The sequence below is a fragment of the Manis pentadactyla genome, chromosome 10 (assembly GCF_030020395.1).
Source record: "Manis pentadactyla isolate mManPen7 chromosome 10, mManPen7.hap1, whole genome shotgun sequence".
Lineage (NCBI taxonomy): Eukaryota > Metazoa > Chordata > Mammalia > Pholidota > Manidae > Manis > Manis pentadactyla.
Genome location: NC_080028.1, coordinates 7,832,716 through 7,850,930, shown reverse-complemented (window position 1 = coordinate 7,850,930; position 18,215 = coordinate 7,832,716). Strand labels below are relative to the sequence as shown.

Genomic DNA, 18,215 nt, shown 5'->3' with positions numbered 1-18,215 from the left:
CCCTTGCAAAACAAAAACAAAAAACTGAACAGAAAGGAAATATTAACAAGATAATGTAGAACTTAATGAATCTATAAACTACAACTCAAAATACTGCATCTTTGCCTCTAAGGCCACAAACTTATCAGGACATTAACCTGGAATGTTAGAATTAAAGCATAAAAGGCCCTTGAATGGAAGCTGTAGTTCAAGTTGATTTTTCATAAAAAGTGATTTATCACTTTTTGCATCAAGGATAAGAAAGAAAATGTCCTTTACTTTTCATTTCTAAATTGTTTCCCCATCTCTACTTCTTAAAGGAGAAGCAAACATATATAAGGAAATTTTTTTAAACTACTTTAAATATAGTCCATCATATAACAAAATACAAACTCGACAATAAAGCCAGTTTCACAACGATAATACCACTCTCACACCAAAATACAACATGGTATGTCCTCAAGTATGAGGACAACTTTCCAAGTTTCCATAAATTTTGTGGTAGTGAAAATATGTCCAAATTAACCACAATTAAGAGACTCTGGCATCACTAACACCATTTATAGTTACAAAGATACTCAAATACTGACAAAAAAATTTTTTTTAATTTGGACATTTTGGTATGCCCTTATTTAGTATTTACTGAGCAATTTAGGATATGAAATCACTATCACAGCTCTCCATATCAGGAATGACAACAAGATACACATAACGAATCTTGCAAAGAATACTCTGAGAACTATACCACCACCATAAAGAATTCTCACTATCCTGACATTTTCACTAACTGCAAAAAAGGAAGTGAACAGGAACAGACATTTCCTGGAGGCAAAGTTAGGCACTTCATACACATTATTGTTGAGAGTCAGCATCTTCTAATTCAAAGACAGACCTGGGTTCAAATTCTGACTGTGACCTTCCTAAATCAGTTCATATCTCCATGATTCTCTTTCCCCATCTGCAAAATAGTGCTATTAATTATTTCAGAGAGCTCATGGGAGGACTATGCAGCACAATGACTATGCTGCTGTTACTTCCCTTCAGGTTTCTCCATAATCCTTATAGCAACACCTCATGCTGTAATAATTATTAACTCCATTTTACAGATGAGGGAACTAGTCACAAGAAGGTTAAATAGTGAGCTTATGGTTACAAAGCTGACAATTGTCAGTACCTAGCTCTCCTCATGCCCTTAAACTTGATATGTTACCTAATTATTTTACTCTCTCATACTAGGGAGTTTATAGTATTTTTCAGATTACATCCATATACTTCAAATTTTGACACCAGAACAAAGATTTCTTCAAGAAACCAGTCATCCATAATTCTCACAATTTCAGAGGTCAAAGACCTCTAAGTAACCCACCTATTTCCAAATTCAGCAGCAAATAAGAGGCTGCACTCCAGATTTCAAAATATGCTTTCTAATTCCTTGTTACCAGCGCTCATTTATATAGGGAAGTGTTTCTAAATGCATAGGAACAAGAGTAACTGGGGAAGAAAATCAGATACACCACAAAAGTTAAAGTACAGCATCTGAAGAAAGAAAAACAAATTTTCACAACACTCAAGTCTTCCAAGGATTCTACAGATCTATCACCGCTATGCAGGCTGGCCTTAAATACGGGATGAAGAATTGGCCCAAGCTCAGCAACTAGGCTGTTGCAGAACCTCACACCATTTAATTTCTTGGTGCCTCTGTTCAACTAAACAATGAGAGTTGGACTTGAGTCACTGAACTGCAGACTTGAAAGCAACTTAATCAATTAGCTCCACCCAAGGCACCCTAGCAGATCACCCAATTTCTGCTTTCACACCTGCAGTGGCATACAGTTCAATGATCTTACCTCATCACAGAAGTGATACTGTTAGTATTTTACAGAATTTCTGCAAATTCTTTTGTGACTCAGTCACAAATGTTCTCATTCTAGGTATTTTTACTATGAGTCCAGTTCCACCTCTAAGCTCTTCTAAAGCATGCTCACCTTAAGTACTGCTTCTGGGTAAAACCCATTCTGCAGATAGAGGGCCCAGTCATTTAAAGTAGGACAAAAGGGTATGAGATACCTCTAAGGGACAACTGTGTACCTCCTGAGGTCTTGTTTTAACTGCAGAGTTTAGCTAAATAAAACCACTGGTTTGCTCTGTTCTGCAAAATGCAAATGATCTAGACATAGGTATTTGATCTGGAAAAACTGATGCTGAAGCAGCTATGATCAACACTTAAATGCCTCCTTCTAAATACATTATTCTATATTCACTCATCTCCAATTCCAACCTCGTAACAGTAATGATACGATGATGCATGTAAAGCTGTCCCAAGGACTGTGCGTATTTTTAACTTATTTAATCCTCATAACAGCAAAATAAAGTAGAAACCATTATTATGCCCATGTTCAAGTTAGCAAGTCACTAAGAAGTAGCAAGAATATCATAGTCACACACCCAAGGTCACAAAGCTAACAAGTGACAGAGTCAGGATCCAAATCCAGGAAATCTAGCTCTAGTATTTATGCAGTTTACTTATACTCTGTAACTGCCTGTCTATCACTATGGTAAATTACTATTCTCTTCAGTACCAGAAAAATTACTCCATCTTCACCTTACACACAGAGATCAAATATTTGTCCTTAGTTCCAATGCTGGCCTAGACTACTTAAAACATTTAATAAGGCCCTAATTCAATGTCTACTTCCACATATTAGCCTACAATGTGGAAGGCACACAGTAAGCACTCAATAAATACTTGTGAATACCTGTTAAAAAAATTAAATTGTTCCCAACTCCCTCATCTTCCCAAAGGTAATCTTTCCCTCCTCTGCATCCTTCCCTTGCCTCCCCCAGCACTCTATACCTTCTTCCAAAACTTTTTTTTCTATGCTACCCACTGCGGCAGCCAGCCTCCACAATGGCCCCTAATGATCCTCAACCCCTGGTATTCATATCCTTGTATACTCCCTTCCCACTAGGTGACCAACAGAATACCGAAGAAATGATGGTATGTGACTTCTGAAGCTAGGTCATAAAAGACAATGCAACCTGGTCTCTTGGATTAATTGCTCTGGGGGAAGCCAGCTGCCAAGCCATGAGGACATTCGAATAGCTCTATGGGGAGGCCCACATGGAGAAGAACTGAGACTTCCCACCAACAGATGGCACCAATTTACCAGCCACCTCACAAGAGCATCTTAAAGTTCAGATGACTGCAACCACAGAAGACATATTACCACCATCTCTTGAGATCCTAAGCCTGAACCATTCAGCCAAGCTGCTCCCAAATTCCTGACTCAACAGAAACTGTAAGAGACAATAAATGTTTACTGTTGCCTTAAACATGAACTTTTGGGGCAATCTGTTACACAACAATAGATAGCTAACACACCTACTCTAGGAAACTATAAACTCTTTAAGAACAGAGACAGTTTCCTTGTTTCTCACAATTCCATTAAAGCCTTAGAAGAAATAAACAGTGCGTCTATTTACTGAACTGGGTCAATGGGCCATTCTCTGTGTTCAGTGCTCCGTTTCTTCCCAAATATATTCATTTATAAATTACCTTCTATGCTTATACCACTTCATCTTCGACTTATTCATGTTCTCCCTTTTCTCTTTCAAAGGCCTTCTAAAATACAACCTCCTGACCAAAGTTTTTTTCTCAGATGAAAATGTTCCTTATGTCAATCAATTCTATCAACCATAGTAATTAAAACACACTACTCACTGTAAATATGTTTGTTCACGTTCATCTTTTATTTAACAAATATTTACTGAGCATCTACCATGTTCCAAGAGTTGCTCTTGAAGCTGGGAATAAATGACACAAATACATGAACATAGATGCAAAAATACTCAACAAAATATTAGCAAACCGAATTCAAAAATACATGAGGAGGATCATACACCATGATAAAGTGGGATTCATCTCAGGGATGCAAGGATGGTACAACATTTGAAAATCCATCAACATCATCCACCACATCAACAAAAAGGACAAAAACCACATGATCATCTCCATAGATGCTGAAAAAGCATTCAACAAAATTCAACATCCATTCATGATAAAAACTCTCAACAAAATGGGTATATAGAGCAAGTACCTTAACATAATAAGGGCCATATATGACAAACCCACAGCCAACATCATACTTAACAGCGAGAAGCTGAAAGCTTTTCCTCTAAGATCGGGAACAATACAGGGATGTCCACTCTCCCCACTGTTATTCAACATAGTCCTGGAGGTCCTAGCCATGGCAATCAGACAAAACAAAGAAATAAAAGGTATCCAGATTAGTAAAGAAGAGTTGAACTGTATTTGCAGAAGACATGATATTGTACATAAAAAACCCTAAAGAATCCACTCCAAAACTACTAGAACAAATATCTGAATTCAGCAAAGTTGCAGGATACAAATACACAGAAATCTGTTGCTTTCCTATACACTAACAATAAACTAGCAGAAAGAGAAATCAGGAAAACAATTCCATTCACAATTGCAGCAAAAAGAATAAAATTCCTAGGACTAAACCTAACCAAGGAAGTGAAAGACCTATACCCTGAAAACTATAAGACATTCATGAGAGAAATTAACCCATGAGAGAAATTAAAGATGACACTAATAAATGGAAATGCATCCCATGCTCTTGGCTAGGAAGAATTAATATTATCAAAATGGCCATCCTGCCTAAAGCAATCTACAGATTCAATGCAATCCCTATCAAAATACCAACAGCATTCTTCAATGAACTAGAGCAAATAGTTCTAAAATTCATATGGAACCACAAAAGACCCCAAATAGCCAAAGCAATCCTGAGAAGGAAGAATAAAGCAGGGGGGGATCTCGCTTCCCAACTTCAAGCTCTACTACAAAGCCACAGTAATTAACACAATTTGGTACTGGCATAAGAACAGACCCATAGGCCAGTGGTACAGAATAGAGAGTCCAGATATTAACCCAAACATATATGGTCAATTAATATACAATAAAGGAGCCATGGACATACAATGGGGAAATGACATGACAGCCTCTTCAAAAGCTGGAGGCAAAACTGGACAGCTATATGTAAGAGAATTAAACTGGATTATTGTCTACCCCATACACAAAGGTAAACTCAAAATGGATCAAAGACCTGAATGTAAGTCATGAAACCATAAAACTCTTAGGAAAAAACATAGGCAAAAAGCTCCTGGACATAAACATGAGCAACTTCTTCATGAACATATCTCCCGGAGAAAGGGAAACAAAAGCAAAAATGAACAAGTGGGACTATATCAAGCTGAAAAGCTTCTGTACAGCAAAGGACACCACCAACAGAACAAAAAGGCATCCTAAGTATGGGAGAATATATTCATAAATATCAGATCCAATAAAGGGTTGACATCCAAATTATATAAAGAGCTCACCCATCTCAACAAACAAAAAGCAAATAATCCAATTAAAAAATGGTCAGAGGAGCTGAACAGACACTTGTCCAAAGAAGAAATTCAGATGGCCAACAGACACATGAAAAGATGCTCCACATCGCTAGTCATCAGAGAAATGCAAATTAAAACCACAATGAGATATCACCTCACACCAGTAAGGATCACCACCATCCAAAAGACAAACAACAGCAAATGTTGGCGAGGATGTGGAGAAAGGGGAACCCTCCTACACTGCTGGTGGGAATGTAAATTAGTTCAACCATTGTGGAAAGCAGTATGGAGGTTCCTCAAAATGCTCAAAATAGACATACCATTTGACCCAGGAATTCCACTTCTAGGAATTTATCCTAAGAATGCAGCAGCCCAGTTTGAAAAAGACAGATGCACCCCTATGTTTATCAAAGCACTATTTACAATAGTCAAGAAATGGAAGCAAGCTAAGTGTCTACCAGTAGATGAATGGATAAAGAAGATGTGGTACATATACACAATGGAATATTATTCAGCCATAAGAAAACAAAACCTACCATTTGTAACAACATGGATGGAGCTAGAGGGTATTATGCTCAGTGAAATAAGCCAAGTGGAGAAAGACAAATACCAAATGATTTCACTCATATATGGACTATAAGAATAAATAAAAACTAAAGGAACAAAACAGCAGCAGAATCACAGAACCCAAGAATGGACTAACAGTTACCAAAGGGAAAGGGACTGGGGAGAATGAGAGGGGAGGGAGGGATAAGGGTGGGGAAGAAGGGGGTATTATGATCAGCATGTATAATGTGGGGGGGGGCATAGGGAGGGATGTGCAACACAGAGAAGACAAGTAGTGAGTCTACAGCATCTTACTATGGTGATAGGCAGTGACTGTAATGGGGTTTGTGGGGCAGGGACTTGGTGAAGGGGGGAGTCTAGCAACCATAATGTTCTTCATGTAATTGTAGGTTAATGATAATAAAATGAACATAAAAAAAAGAAAAGAAAAAGATGGGAATGAAGGCGAATTCTGGCGCCCTAAGACCCCCACCCCTTAAGATCCAATCACTACTGACCAGATGGTCGTCCATCCCTTAAGATCCAATTACCAACGCAGAACACCCCCTACCCCTACTCCTTAAAAACGCACTTCCTCACCCATGAGCTGCTGCACCCTCTCTCTAGGGGCAGCCATTTTCTCTTTCAGATAATATAATCTCTTGCATGGGGAAAAAAAAAAAAGAAAGGGGACATTATGATTAGCATGTATAATGTGGGGGGGAGGTCACAGAGAGGGCTGTACAACACAGAGAAGAAAAGTAGTGACTCTATAGCATCTTACTACCCTGATGGGCAGTGACTGTAATGGGGTATGTGGGTGGGACTTGGTGATGGGAGGAGTCTAGTAAACATAATGTTCCTCATGTAATTGTAAATTAATGATGCCAAAAACACACACACACACACACACACACACACACACACACAAATACTCTTGTCTTTGTGGAAGTCACAGGCTAGTATATGCTCTTGGCATAGTCATCTCTCTAAATATAATACAGCAATCTTTGTTAATACTTCAAAATTCTAATTCTTTTGTAAAAACTAATTATTCAACACTGATGGACAGTGACTGTAATGGAGTACGTGGGGGGGACTTGGTGATGGGGGGAGTCTAGTAAACATAATGTTCCTCATGTAATTGTAGATTAATGATACCAAAATAAATAAATAAATAAATCAAAACTAATTATTCAGAACCATTTTACCCTTTTTGTTGTATATTTAGTTGGCTATATGTCTGCATGTCCTTTTTTTTGTACACTTAAATATTCAAGTTGCATTCTCAAGAAAAGTCCATATCTATTAAATCACTTTGTAAAGTGCCCCATATGGAATCTGTATCTATCAATGTCCTCCATTTTTAGTGAATATTTCCATGGGCCACACCTTTTAGCAAATGTCACCACATTTATAAGCATAGAATATCATTCGATAAAAATAACCTTTATCAGACAAGCTTTAGTTAATTTAACTCTACATCAAATTTGAACAGTCATTCCACGGAAAGTGATTTGTAATAGATACAGGAAAATGACATATGTAGGTGGAACTTTTTCAACTCATTTATATTTATTTCTACAAAGCAGAGTGTTAAAAGGAAAAGAGCATACTACACTTTTAAGTCAGAGACTGAAATCCTGGCTCATCACTAACTGTAACCTTAAGGAAAATTATTTAACTACCCTGAGCCTCAGTTTCCCTATTCCTAAAGTGGAGGTAAAATCTAACTCACAGGGTTGTTGTGAGGATTAAGCAATACACTGAACAGCAGCTTAATACCTGTTACATCGTGGGCATCAAGAAATTTCATTTTCTCTTCCCTAGAGCTTATACCTGTGGGCAGATTTGCCAGGAAATCTTTCCAACCTCAATTACTTCTGTTTTGAGTGATCTTCCTCCCCTTCATCTAGTAAGTTAAAATTCAGCTCAAATGCCATCTTCTCCTTGAGGCTCAAAGGAAAAGCTCCCTTGACTCTCCCATACAGTTCTGGGCTTGTACTTGGAGTTTATTTCAGTGTGTTACAAGTATCTGTCACTTTCTGTCTCTCAAACTAGACTGTGAGCATCTCCTGAGCGAGGACAATCTCCCTTATTTTGATAAATGAAGCTTTTAGAAAAACACCTGCACATTAAAGGCATGGAACAAGTTCGCTGAATGAATGATTGCAGTCATTACTTCAGTAATACCCATAATTGGTGACCCAAACTTCATGGTTTTGCCCTTTACAGGCTGAGATGCTGTTCTATACTTTTTTAATTGGAATAAAGTTGATATACAATATTATATTGGTTTCTATTCTTTTAATCTCTTCCTCAGAGCATTTGGCAGAGTATTAAGGATGTGGAAGACCTACAATAAATACTTTCGATTATAGGATACATATGCCCCTTCCATCTCATGATTTTACTCTAAATAAAATATTTACCAGAATGGATATGAGTTTTGGAAGCCTTTTTAAACAGGGACTCTTCTTAACAGTTAATGGCAAAGAACTGAAGCAATGCTAGAACTTTTTTCTTTGTATTTTTCTAAGTCACTTCATTAAGAAACTGAGTATCACAAAGCCCTTTGATTCACTATGAAAAATGCAAACAACATTAGGCCAAATTTAGTTTAATAACTTGCAGCCAAAAGTTCCCCACCCTGCAGTCATGGGGCTGCAGGCCAGTTGGCTGTACCACCTCACCCAGGGAGGTGGCTGTTTTTCAAAAGTAAAACTGTGTAAGTGAACCTTGGAGTTTTGGGGGATGTCTTCCAAAGTAAAATGTATACACTTAACTTCTTATGAAAAAAAAAAATGCTACAGGCTTTGGCTTCAGATAGGAAAGACTGAAAGATCTCAAACAACTGGCAACCCGGGGACATTTCAGACATCTTATGGATTTAAAGTATGTAAAAACACATGAAGCTAGGTGTAATTTCATTGTTACATTTAAGTGACATATTTCACATTCCTGTGTACATACACTTCATGCCAAGTACAGGCTGGCAAGCAGTCAATCGTTGCTGGTAAGCAACCAACTGCCCTTTAGTTGTGCTACATAATAGTGAGAAAACAGAGAAATCCTTACAAAGCCAAGTTGGGCTGGTGCTTAAATACAAACTGGTTTACTAGTCGTTCTTAACTTATAACTACCCCATTTGCCTGATGAGGAAACTGAGGCCCAGTACTTACAACTAGTAGTTGGCAGGTTTGAAAATCTGACTGGAAAACTCAAGGCCTATCCACTAAGAGTTACCAACGCTTTTTCATATGGCACCGGCTCCGGTGAGGAATGTAACACACGAGTTCTGACAGAGACACTTTCTTAGATGGTAAAGTTCTTGGCCATCAAGTTTCATAGCTGCCAAAGCCCTTACACCTGGCGGCATTCAAGTTGCCACACAGGCAACAACAAGTTCAGGTGAGCCTCCTTTGCCTGGGATTCCTGGGATTGCACACGAGGGTTTGCACAAGATCCCGGGGAAAGCGCCGGACACCCGGTCCCTGGAATCAAAACACACCCGGGGCGCTGCGAGGGCGGGAACCTCCGTGCCTCCCACAGGCGTGGCCCGGCCAGGAGGCGCACAGTTGCACGGCCGCGCCCGGTGCCACCCGCCCCGGCTCGGCGACCCCGGCCCGGAGGGAGCCTGGCCGCGAGGCCCGCCCCGGGGACCCCCGGAGGTGCGCTGCAGGGTCGCGAGGAGAAAGGATGCTCGGGGCGGAGCCGCGGTGGGGGAGGGGCCCTGCCGGGACTCTCACTCACCGCCTAGCTCTCCGCCGGCCGGGGCTCCGCGGCGGTCCCCGCTCCAGCTCTCGCCGCGTGCGTCTCCTCTCGAGACTCAACGTCCAGCCAGGGCGCGCGGAGCTGGGGAGAAGTCGGTGCGAGCGGAGGGCGTGTGGCGAGTGGAGCGGAGGGGGTGGGGAGGACGGGACGGTCGCTCACGCCGCCGCCGAGGGCACCACAGACACGGCTACCGCCGGCTCCTCTCAGCCACGGAAGCTACGGGCCCTCCCACCTCACCCGCCTCTCACCTCCCACACCGCCAGCTGGAGGAGTGATGGCGGCGCTGGCCAATCAGAGGCCTTGTGGAGGCCGGGACGGCGGACTAAAGGGAGAACGGAGAAGGGAGGGATAATAGGAAGGCGAGGACGACGGCGGGACTTCCTGTGACTGACAGCTCAGTGCAGCCAATGGGCAGTTGGGAGGTGACCTCACCGCCAAGGGAAGTGTGGAACTGGCGGAGCCGCTGCTGGGAGGTGGGAGGTGGGAGGAGGTCGGCAACCAGCTGGGAGCGGGGACTGGCGCCTTAAAGAGGCCGCAGCCCATTGGTTATCCAGGGCGGTGGACCCGGCTGGACCTCACCAAGTTGCCAAGGGGTAACTTACTGCATGAATCCTCCCGACCCCATCCCAGTCCATTTAGTGGACTAAAGGGTCCCCGCCTGGGGCTCATAAATCGATCACTTCACTTTCACCCTTCCCAAAAGGAGGCGCAATAAATTCCGCACTGGCCTGGAGCCCTGAATTCCCGTTACAGCCCCCGCCCCACCGAGGCCCGTTGCCTAGTTTCTCTGAGTCAGTTTCCCCAACGGTAAAGGGAGTAAGAACACCTACCACTCCCGACCTGCCTAGAATGTTGAGATCATCAACAGCGAAAGTGCTTTGGACTTCGAGAAGGGGCTGAACGAACCTAAAAGCTTGTATTCTTCAGGAAGAGTATCTGTAAAAGGGCGGGGGACACTAGGTGACTCCCCAAAACTCTTGCATTTCGAAAATTCTAAAATGCTGATGTCCAGCTCTTTGCGATACCCACTCACACAGCGAAGAAAGGGGTGTGTGTGTGTGTGTGTGTACGCGCCTGGGTCTCCTGCACCAGGCACAGAGGCCACACATAAACCTGGTCTGTGACTTCAACAAGGAGAAAGAGAGCAGACAAAAGGAGAGAGAGAAACAAGTAAAGCAAGGTACACCGCGGTAAGCGCCTTGGCGCAGACAGGCCATTTTGCTCCGCCTCCCCCAGAAATGGGAAGGAGCCCAGAAACGGAGAAATAACTCCAACTTGGCTGGATAGAAAAGGGGAGGAAGTGCTCTCCCGAACGCTTCCTGGGGTTGGTATCATCTGGCAGGGGAGGTTGGAAGGAGAAGCAAGAATAGCTAAGAAAGAAGGGAGTTAGGACAGGTTAGGGGAAGCACAGTGCCAAGGCAGAAAGACTGTAAAAGGGGAAATCACTTTCCATTCCAGAGTGAACTCTTACTGTGAGCCCCTGTTCTCTCCCAGAGGTCTCCAAGGATCGCTCATTGATGTAACTCTCAGAGGAAGGGCAGAGGAGGATGCCTCCTTTTCCCCTGCAACAGCTGCACAAAGAAAAATGGCTCTGAGTATTCCCAATTATTCATCTGTAAGTCAGCTTCACCTTCACAAGGACATGCTGGTAACCGACTCTTGGAGTTCAGCAGGATCATTGTGGCCCTTTAGTCACACACCTTCTCCCAAGGCAAAAATCCTTCCACAAAAGTCCTGATAAAATTACTTATTCTGCAAGAATTTCTTGAGTAAGACACTCAGGTGCTATGATCAATGGCATACTCACTGTCCTGGGGTGCTTTCACCAAACTGGGGGAAGTTAAGGCACATGCTGAGGTGACTGTAATACAGCATATCCCAAGTGCCATGACTATAAAAAGAGGGCAGGGAGGAATGCCTCAGAAGAGAAAGCACTGCTGGCTGGAATTATTGGGATGGGGCAGACTTTCCCCAGACAAGACTGGGTGGGGCATTCCAGAGAGTGGCTACCTAGACACAGCCTCCATGAAAAAACCAAGGTGAAAAGGAAGTACAGTGTGTTTTATTAGTCATGCAAAGAGTTACATACCCATTCACAGCTTTCCAGACATGGCAAGCTCACTGCCTCTCAAACAGGCCTGTTCTTTGTTTTTGGACAATTTAAAGTGTATGTATGTTGTATATATACACATGTATACATTGTGTTATATATATATTTATATTTCATATGGATGATCTGCCTCCCTCAAATCTCTGACCCTAGGTCCCAATGTTGTTCCCCTGAAATTTTACAGATGTCTAATCCCACTTTGTCTCCATTCCAAATATTTGAAAATGACCATTATGGCCCCTTTCCATACCCTCTACCTAACCCCCGAAACAAGAGAGATAAAGTTCTTTTTTCCTCAAATGATAGTTTTCATACACCTTACTATCCTAATGATATCCTGTGGACATCCTTCAGTTTGTCAAGATCTACTGGGGACATGTATAATTTTTGTCATTCCAGCAAACATTCTTTTTCTTCTGGTAAGGAGAACCTAATTTCCTCTAGGGATCTAGTCTTCCCCATGTGGCTCTGTCCAGCCATTCTCTGTCCATATGGCTGCCATGGGGCTGACTTCACTCTTTAACTTTCCAGGGGCGAGTACACTGACCCAGTCTTATCCAATAATAGCCCTTCTTTTGCATCCACCCCTACCACCACCATTTGAGTAATTGGTTTAGGTAAAGGCAGGTGACCTAAGGTCGTTCAAGTAGGAGTCCTGGAACCTTTGTAGGAACTACTGGGAGGAAGAAGTACTCCTTACACTGAGGCTGCTGAACTCTCCTGCTGTTCGCCTGGAGTTGACAGGGAGGACCACGGGAAAGCACTTGCTCGAGAATACGTAAAGCCAAAGCGAAAACAACAGAAAAAGCTACCAGAGCTGAGATACAGATAAAGGCCAATAAAGGTGATGACTTTGAGCACCTGGATCCAGCTGTTTTCTGGCTATTTGGTTTCATAGGTGTCTTAAGTCAGAGTCCTTGGAAACAGAGCCTATAAGATAGAGCCAGTGAATGGGACTCACTGAGGGAGGAAAAACCTGTAAGGAAAGAAGTTGAGCAAGACAGAGAAAAAGAAAGAGCCAAGTCAGGTTCAACTTGTTCTTGCCTTGGCCTAATCCACAGCTAAGAGCTCTGGAGCATAAACCACACCACAGAGTTATCCCCCCATATGGCAGTGGGCAGCTCTGTGTACCCAAGTATCAGTCAGCATTGGCTGTGGGCCATGAGGGGGTTAAGGTCCCCTAAGCTGCTCCCTTCAGCAAGGGCAATTCTCTGGACTTTTGGGCATCTGGGAATCCTAAGCTGCCAACACTCACAGCAGCTGGGGGAGGGTGCCCTGTCCTGTTAATGAGATCTGGAAGGGGCACTATTTCAGTCTAGCATTGCAGGCCAAAACATTTTCTTCCCAGATGGGTTTCTGTTCCTTACAACCAAGATGTGACTACCTAAAATAGTGAGGTGTGATCTGACCACCAGAGTACAATGAGAATTTAGCCTTAATCTGACTCCCTGCTCCCTCAGCACACTAGGTGATTGCCTTAACAAATGTGATTTTTGCCCTGACCCTTTGGCTCAAACTGACTTTATAACCAATCCTTTCCAACCCCTTTCCTTTAAAGTTTTGTCCCCACAAACTGATACTAAGCCAAATTCACTCTTTCTTGTACTTCTGTAATTCTTAAACACAAACATAAGATTTTAAACTTAACCCTGGTAATAATTAGCAGCTGGTTGTCATTTTGTCCATTTGTATCCTTTTTTGCAACTTGTTGTAAACACCAAATGCTGATTCAATTCTGTCACTCATCAAACTGGCCACCACTTCTAATTTGGTCGCTAATGCTGAAAAGGGCAAAACCAATGACAGAAACCTTCAGCAAACCACAAAAGATTGCTTTCCCCTCCAACCTGCTAATCCACACTCCTGGAAAATTTATTCCACCTGCCCTTTTCCTGTCTCTCCTCCTGAAGAATCTCTGAAAGCATTTGTCTTGTCAATGGGTTTCAGCCCCGGGCCAGTTCGCTATGGATTCAACGTGACCAAAGAAATTGACAGTAAAACGTTCTTGGGGTGAAAGGGTTATACCCAACTTTATTTCCAGGTGGCAGGTCAGTCACTAGAATCCCATTCTCTCAGAACAAGTCTGCGTGCAGCAAGCCGGTCTCTGCCTCTGGGCCCCTCCATCTGCACAGCCGTCCTCCGGGCCTCTGTCCTGGGTGCTGCCACCCCTCCAGCCTCTGCTCTCCTGCAACCTTGCAGCCCTATCACCACGTCACACCCAGAGCACTGGGCGGAGGAGCTCTTTATATAGAGTCAGATTGCTCACAGGTGCCAACCAGGGCCAGGTGAGAATCCTGGCCACAGGGACTCTCATTTTATCCACAGCATTTCCCCGGACTTGACCAGCCCCAGTCTCAGCACATCCTGCTGTGTCCTGTTTCTTAAGTCTTTGTTCAGGTTGATCCCTCTACTTAAATGTCTTCTCTTTATCTTTACCTTTTCAAATCCCAGCTCATATCCCACTTCCCCCAGGAAAGCCCTCCAGTATTCCTTCCACATAAATAGATCTTTTCCTTCTTCTGACAATCCGTAGTTCCTACTGTACTAAGCACAAGGCTAATGCCCACTAAATTCATTGTCTTATTTAATCTTTCTGGTAACTCTGAGATGAGTGCTGTTATGATCCCCATTTTTTGATGAGGAACTGGAGACTTAGGTTAATTAAGTAGCTCAATAGCACACAGCTAAAAACTAGCAAAGCCAGGGCACAGATACTAAAATTCTGGATGTAATTTAATAAACATTTGTTGGCTACACACAAGGAATTAGAGGAAATATAAAACAGTGATATAGACAATCCTTGACCACAGCCAACAGCAGGGTCCATACACAACACCAATATGAACAATGCTGTAAGGACAGTAGAAATGAAGTAAGAGAAGGGAGAGTTCATGTCTGGTGGAAAACTCAGTGAAGTCACATTAAGGAGCTTATGTTTGACAGGCAGAAATGAGGTGGGGCACTCGGTTTAGGGCACACCATGAGTGATAGCATGGAGGAAGGAAAACAGGATCTGTTTGAGCAAGGGTGTTGTCTGGTTTGTTTGAGAGATAAGACTTGAAGGTTTGGTGGAGGCCCTATTGTAAAAAGTAAAGAATGTCAAGGCTGAGGTAGTGATCCAGTTTTTGAAAACTGGATCCAACTGTGTGTTAACAAGGTTTACCTCGTACTTAATTGATAGGATTGGAAGGAGGCTGAAATGGGTTGGAGAGGTAAATTAGGAGATTACTACTGCTGTTTGACAGCTGTGAGGAAGTTAGCACCTCTGAGCGTGTCAGCTGTGAGCTTGGATTACTTTTTTGCCTATTCTCTGTAAATACTTTCAGTCTCTCCTGGTTCCCTTAACATCATTAACATCCTTGAGAAGTGTCAATCCTTTGAAAAAAACTGTGCCCATAACCTCTAAACCACTAACAATTTCTTCATAAATAATAAGCGCTCAAATATTTTTGGATTGACCTGGATGTGTGAGCAGAGTGATAAAAATGCTGGGGCTCTATTTTAATGATGTTATAGGAACTCGGGCCATGGCTGCAACCAATCTGTTATTATTATTTAATAACAAAACTAAGCTAGTTTTGTATACCTATTCTGTACATCATCATCTCATTCAATTCTCCCAATGGTAGATACTGACATTATTTCCATTTCACAGATCAGGAAAACTGAGGGTGACCAATCATCCCAGTTTGCATGGGCTGAGAGGCTGCACTTAGGACTTTCCCTGCTAAAACCAGGGCAGCCTCAGGCAAATAGAGAAGATTGGTCACCCTACCAAGATCACTTGCCCCACATCACACAAGCTAAAGCCTAAGCACAAGTCTGACCGACTCAAACCCCCATGGGATTTTATATTGGCTGCAGTGATCACTGCAGCCAGTATAAATATCTTATTTGGGTACTTTCGGGATAGAATCCAAGCATACTCGTATTGAATTTGGCTCACGTATTTGGAGCATATTTGAGACTGGAGCGTATAGAAAGGCAGAGAGAATCACAAAATGGATGGGTTTTTGTCAGAGAAAAGGAATCCAGGCTGAGGAATGCCTTCCCCGGAGGACGCCCTTCCGAAGAGTTCGACTTTATAAGCGGTTCTTTGGCGCCTTCTAGTGTTTCAGGGCCGCAACCCCTTCTTTATCGCCAGACTAGAGAACCTGGGAGGAACCCAACAGAAAGTTCTTACTGCTCGGGGCGCATTAAACTAATAGAGGTTTTTTGTTATTGCTTTTGCTTTTTTGTTCTTAAATGAAAGCAGAATGGGCTGTCATAATCTAGAGTGAGGACCCTCAGACACAAAGTTTAACTGGGCAGTGGAGGACTCCCCTGTGTGGCACCTCAAAACCTCACCCACCATGTGAGACAGAAGTGGTGCTTTTCAGACTTTTCCACTAAAGAACCTTATAGAAGAGAGAGCATCCCCTGCTAGGAAAAGCCAGAAGGCCTGCAGCAAGCAAGAAATTTCTTTAGGGCTCTTGTTTAGGACCATTAATTTGTTATGAATTTGACTTCATAATATATCCAATTTGTGGTTTTGTTCTGTTACCATTATTGAAGCTTACATACTTAAGAGGTATACAGAGAAGCACATACCATAACCATACAGCTCAAAGAATGTTCACAAGTGAACACACATGTTTAACCAGCACCCAGATCCAGAAAAAGAACCTTCCCAGGGCCCCAGAAGTTCCTCACACTCATGCTCCCTTCCATTCACTACCACCCCAAGGGATCTCCATATTGATATCTGACAGCATAGGTTAGTTTTTGCCTATTTTTGTTCTTTACATAAAAGGAGTGATATAATCTGAAGTATTTTGAGTCTATCTTATTTCACTCAAAACTAAATTAGTGAGATTAGGCCATATCTTTGTGTTGATTGTAGTTTTTTCATTGTCATTGCATTGCATGAACATATTACAATAAATTTATCCATTCTGCTCACGTGAATTGTTTTCAATGTGGGCTCGTACACATGCTCTGTTATGAATATCCTTATGCATGTCTTTTTATACACACATTTCTGTTGAGAGTGCATTTGCCGGGTCAGAGGAGGCATATCTCCAGCTTTAGTATCTATTGCCAGTTAGCTTTCTAAAGTAATTGTAGCAATTTACACTCAATGAGAGTCCTTGTTGCTTCACATCTTTGTCTAGACTTGATATTTTTTAGCCTTTTTATTTTATCTAGTCAAGTGGAATGGTAGGGTGTTGTAGGTTATTTACATTTCCCTGGTAAGTAAGGAAGTTAAGAAACTTTTCATATGTTTATTTGTGCAGAGTCTGTTCAAGTGTTTTGCCCATTTTTCTGTTGGGTTGTCTTTTCCTTGTTGATTTGTAGGAGTTCTTTTTAAATTCTGGATTTGAGACATTATCAGGTTTATGTATCAAGACTATCCTAACCTATTTTGTGGGTTGTCCTTTTTACTTACATAATGGTGTCTTTTGATGAATAAAGGGTCTTAGTTTTAAAATAATTCATTTAATAAATTTTTTTCATTTATGACTAGTACTTTTTGTTTACTATTTGTGAATAATCTGCCTATTCCAAGGTAATAAAAATGTTCTTCTACATTTTGTTCTAAAAACTTTATTTTAGCCTCAGATCCTTCCAGATGTTTTTGGTAAGGTATGACGTAGTGGTCAAAATATATTTTTTCCCTATCTGAGATGACCATGTATGTGTGGTACCTGTTTTTGTTTTCATGTACAAGTAAATAATTAAATTAATTCCTTGTTAAATTATATGACTTTCCTCTAATAAGTAAAATTGTCACTCCCAGAAATGGCTGTTTTTGAGCACTCACCAATGCACATTGTCTACGTTACTTCATTCAATTATTACCATACTTGTATAAGGCAGGTATTTATAGTTTTATAGTTGAAAAAACTGAGGGTTAGGGAATTTAATTATTTTAAGGGTGCACAGCTAGTAAGTTCAGAGTTCTAGCCTACCTACCAGAGAAAAATTCACTTTGAGGATAATTATCTAACAAGGTACCAAAATAACATTTGTTTATTCACAAGTTGATGGACATCGGGACTATTTCTAGTTTGGGGCTATTATGAATAATGATGCCATAAACATTTTCATTTTTCTTGGGTAGATGCCTAGGAGTAGGATTGCTGGGTCACATGGTAAGTGTATACGTTTAACTTTTAAAGAAACTGTCAATTGTTTTCCAAGGTGGTTGGGCCACTTTACATTCCAACTTGTGGACTATGAGCATTCCAGCCCTCCACTTCTTCACCAGCACTGGGTATTGTCATTCTAGTGAGTATGTAATGAAATTCCTTTGTGGCTTTAATTGGCATTTCCCCAATGACATGATGGTTTGAGACCTTTTCATGTGTTTATTTGACATCCATGTGTCATTTTTGGGTAAAGTATCTGTTCA

General features: G+C 41.7%; 1 long non-coding RNA gene across 1 annotated transcript in view; it reads right to left on the bottom strand.

Annotated features, from left to right (window-relative positions):
- LOC130678931 (uncharacterized) overlaps window positions 1-9,959 on the bottom strand; it is a 77,409-nt gene extending 67,450 nt beyond the window's left edge. The window contains exon 1 of the long non-coding RNA XR_008991886.1: window positions 9,691-9,959. This is a non-coding gene — a long non-coding RNA (uncharacterized LOC130678931). The remainder of the gene's footprint in view (window positions 1-9,690) is intronic.
- Between the last annotated feature and the right edge of the window lie 8,256 nt (window positions 9,960-18,215).